Source organism: Perissodus microlepis, chromosome 5 (genome assembly GCF_051167445.1).
Source record: "Perissodus microlepis isolate ML-2025 ecotype Zambia chromosome 5, ASM5116744v1, whole genome shotgun sequence".
Taxonomy (NCBI): domain Eukaryota; kingdom Metazoa; phylum Chordata; class Actinopteri; order Cichliformes; family Cichlidae; genus Perissodus; species Perissodus microlepis.
In genome coordinates, this window is record NC_140465.1 from 19,107,730 (window position 1) to 19,112,273 (window position 4,544).

At 36.8% G+C, this 4,544-nt stretch overlaps 1 pseudogene across 1 annotated transcript; it reads left to right on the forward strand.

Moving 5' to 3' along the window:
* The first annotated feature begins 566 nt into the window (after window positions 1–566).
* On the forward strand, window positions 567–4,272 carry LOC146387158 (uncharacterized; annotated as a pseudogene). Its single transcript, XR_014800192.1, has 8 exons — window positions 567–600; window positions 796–822; window positions 914–1,135; window positions 1,312–1,593; window positions 1,702–2,387; window positions 2,485–2,900; window positions 3,305–3,403; window positions 3,972–4,272. The product of XR_014800192.1 is annotated as an uncharacterized LOC146387158 (transcript).
* The last annotated feature ends 272 nt before the right edge of the window (window positions 4,273–4,544 follow it).

The window sequence follows — 4,544 nt, forward strand, 5'->3', positions numbered from 1 at the left end:
TCTGTTCACTGCCACTGTGAACGACCATCTTTGAACAGAGGAAATCACATGATAGGGTGGGGCTAGGTTTCACAGCGGGTTCACGCAAAACCTTGGCTAATTGTGACCTACACCCGTTTTCACACCTTGGCACGTGTGATTAAGTAGAGAATCAACAGGGGGTTCATGACCCCCTTGCGGGACACTCCCCTCGGACTTAAATCTGGGACTCTCCACCATTTGACCTTAGAACTCAAGAAGCTTCTCAGATAAGAGGTGAAATGTCCTCAAGGAACTTAAAGAAGTCCAGATGCTTTTCTTTCCAAGCTCTTTAGACTACACCATGACCTGGATGACTGAGAACCTTCACAGACTTATTTCACACAAACACCACATGAGGCCACAACATGAAGTTGCTATTGGCAATGGAAACAGTGCCTATATGTATTTTTGTAGACTTTTGAATATGATATATTCTGATGCTGCCTGTGGTTTCCTGACAGTAAATATAACAAGTATGAAAACCACATTTACATATAACTCAGATAGGTGTAGTTTTCACAGTCACAGTATTCAGGTTCTTCATCATGGCTGGACATCTGCTGTTTGTCATCCTCATCTGTAAGTTCAACGTTTTATCATTTCTTTGTATTTGAAATGGTTTTGTATTTAACCCGATACCTTTTTAATGTCTGCTTTTAAACAATATTAAATGTTTATGTAATTACAGTATATTATATTAGACTGACAGAATTACACTTAGTGGGAGAAGCAATCTTTTAACATTTTGTTTTTAATCAGTTCTTTCTCCAACAGATTTTTTTGATGATATCAAAGCACGAGGTCAGTCCCTGAGTCTAGTATTACGTTTCTTGGTCACCATCGTGGATATTATTTGTATTTCATTCACTTGTGTTCGCCTCTAACTTTTCAGCCTTTAATCTGCCAAAAGTGATTCTGAGTAAATCCCTGATCACAGAGACAGACTCAGTCACACTGAGCTGTGAAGCTCCATCATCTATTTCTGTGTCTCAGTGTGATTTCTACATTGCAAGTCAAAAAGTGTCTACAGGCTCCTCCTGTGTGCAGACACTAACAGGGACTATGCTGCTGAGGATGGCTCGAAAGACTTTACCTGCTGCGGTTGAAGTTAGATGTGCTTATGTTGCAAAGCGTGATGGGTTTTATTTAACATCTCTTGACAGTGAACCATCGCCATAAAATGGTACGTAACCTTTCTGACATATATATTGCAATTACAGTATATACATGAACCTGAATCATTTACATCTCGGTGCTGACTCTGATAATTACCTAACTTCAATTTTTCAGCCCTTCTTCCACCTAAACTGAAAGTGAGACCACAGGTGATCACAGAGACAGACTCAGTCATACTGGACTGTGAGACTCCACCATCTGTTTCTATATCTGATTGTTATTTTCGCACTTCAGGACAACAACTTGCCAAGAAATTTTCTTGTTTGCAGAAACTGAATGGATCTGAAATGCTATCACTTGCACATCAAAGTGCACCTGTTACATTAAAAGTGACCTGTTTTTACCTTTTTATATATCAGTCTCCAATGAGTAATGTGTCTCCACTCACCATAAGATGTGAGTAAATATGACTGTAAAATATTACTTTTAGTTGCAGTATTACAATAAGCAGCAAAACCACCCTATACCTATTCCAGACACATGTGGTATAATCTGTCTCTGCAGCTTTTCTCCAACCTACACTGACAGTGAGTAGATCAGCTATCACAGAGATGGATTCAGTCACACTGAACTGTGAGGCTCCATCTTCGGTTTCAGAGTGTTATTTCTACACTTCAAGTAAAGGAACTGTTAGAAAGTTCTCCTGTCTGACACAACAGACAGCAACTGAACTTCTGGAGATGGCCGGTCACCTGCAGAGATTAAAGTGAGTTGTTCTTACACGCCCCAGACGGGAGGGTCAAACTCTTTGTACAGTGACTCTTCCTCCATCCTCATCCAAAGTGAGTGAGCGGCTTTACCACAAAGTACTGATGTTATCTTAATGTGTGAAAGCAAAGAATGCATGATGGTCAGGCACAGATGTGATCCTAACTGTATTTAATGTTTCAACTTTTCAGCTCCCCTTCCACCTAAACTCATTATTAATCCACCGGTGATCACAGAGACAGAGTCAGTCACACTGAACTGTGAGACTCCTTCATCTGTTTCTGTGCCTGAATGTTATTTCTACACTTTGAGTGGAGGGACGGTGAAAGAGTTTTCCTGTCTAACAACACTGACAGCAACCACGCTGCTGGAGATGGCAAATCTCAGGACACCTGCTGAAATTAAAGTGATCTGTTTTTACACTGCACGGTCTGGAGAGTTAAAGTCTCGGAACAGTAGCACGTCGACCATTACAGTACAAAGTAAGTGACCTTCTTTTTCATCACATTATATACTGATACAGCATCCTAACAACAGAAGTTTTGTGCTGTAATATTTCAGCTTTGAATGTGTTTTTAGGGGGAAATCTAAAGGATGGAAAAAGAACCATGGATTTAGTAACCATCTTTCCGGGTGACAAAACTGGTATTCCTTATGTTTTTTTATGACACAACCTGGAGGGTCAGGCTCTCCATACAGTAACCTAACCTCCATTACTGTACAAAGTAAGTGTTTGCCACTCTTGTCCCATTATCATTTTGTACTACTTTTGTGTATTTACTACCGTTGCAGGAATGCCCACAACGCCAACTTCAGAGAAACATGTATCAGGTGATGAAACTGTAAACTGATTCTGAGACACTTTATGTAAAGTGATGACACATATGTAGATTTCAGTATGTTTTTTTGCATTTCAGACAGAAAGCATGTGTATATACCCATTTCTTCAGATAACACACATCCAATGGATCCATCACCACAAGATGAAAAAACAGGTAGACTGGCTATGTTAACAAGCACAATAGGTCATATATTATACCTGCTGACACACATATCTCCCATTCTACTTTTAAATACTACATATTGTCAATCCTACTTATTTGTTTAATATGTGCATTGAAGGACATATCCTGATCAAAAATGACTCCAAGATTTCTCACAGTGTTACTAGAGGCCAAGGTAATGCCATCCAGAGTAAGAGTCTGGTTAGATACCATATTTGTAAGATTTTCAGGGCCGAGTACAATAACTTAAGTTTAATCTCAATTTAGAAGGAGAAAGTTAGAGGCCATCCAGATTTTTATGTCTTTAAGACCTTCCTGCAGTTTAACTGAATGGTGTGTGTTAACAAAAACTTTCATATGATAGCGTTCTTTGCTAATAAATGTTTCCATTGCAGGGACGCTGCTGATAACTGTAATTGTTGTGAGTTGTTCCGGAGTAGCTGTAGCCTTCATCGTCATGGGATTTTTACTTCTCTACACTCGAAGAAGAGCTGGTGAGAATCTGAGCTTTATTGTTTTTTGGAGATACTGGATCTCTAGTGGATTTTTAATTAAAAATCAAGATATAATTTCTGCAGATTTTTAAGCTTAGTGAAAGAAGATTAACAAAAGTACTGCATTATCTGTTAACATTTACAATCATTTTTATATCTAGGCCATCATTTGCAGACAAATCAAAGCTGGATTCTCCTTTATTTTATTTTCTAGTAATATTTTTTTCCAAATTATGATAATTATAAATTTATGGCTCTGGAATAACATTACAGAAAATTATAGAATATAAAATTCTATTTATATGTGTAAACTGGGCAAAAAACTGAGCACATATAGCTAAGCTTCAATTATTTAAGGCAAATTACCTTCATATTTTATATACAGTAGGGAACAAAAGGGAACAAAAGTATATTAAAGTATAATATAAAAGGTTTCCTCATGAGCAACAAGTTTTTGCATGAACAAGATTTAAAGTACTTCAGCTTGGACATGACGGGATTTATCTGCCAGCAAACTGTATATTTCCCAAAATGTTCAAAAAGTACTGTCTGTTTTTTCTGTTCATAGAGTGAAGAATACCAACAGAGGCACCTCAGAGAAATTATGGGTGTCATTTCAAAAGAATACAGTGTTGACAATGGGATTAATTATGAAGTTAAACATTTTATTATTGTCAGCTTTTGTGTGTGTTTTTTATAATTTACATTTCATTTAAAGTTTGATCCCCAAATGGTTTCATAGCGTTGACACAGAGATGCAAATTAACTATACACTTAAATAGTGTGTTCAAACAAGATGATAAAACCAATAAAAAGTAAATTATTTATAAATAATAAAATAATAACTATTTTAGAGCTCACTGATGTTGTTTTTGTCCTTAAAAATAAAATAAACATATTGTAAGAACTCCAGCAAGAGAGAGAATATAAATTATTTGTCAGATTGTCTGTGTACTTCTCTCATTATGTTTTTTTTCCTTTGTTTTTGTTTCGTTTGTGGCTGCTATGGACTGGATTGCACAGCCACATCTTTAATTTCAGTAAATATCATCAGTGTAGCATTTGCAGTTGTTTTAAGGTTTCTAATAACAAATAGTTTTTAGATGGTATTTTTGATGTTCTTATGTAGACTCACTCTTTC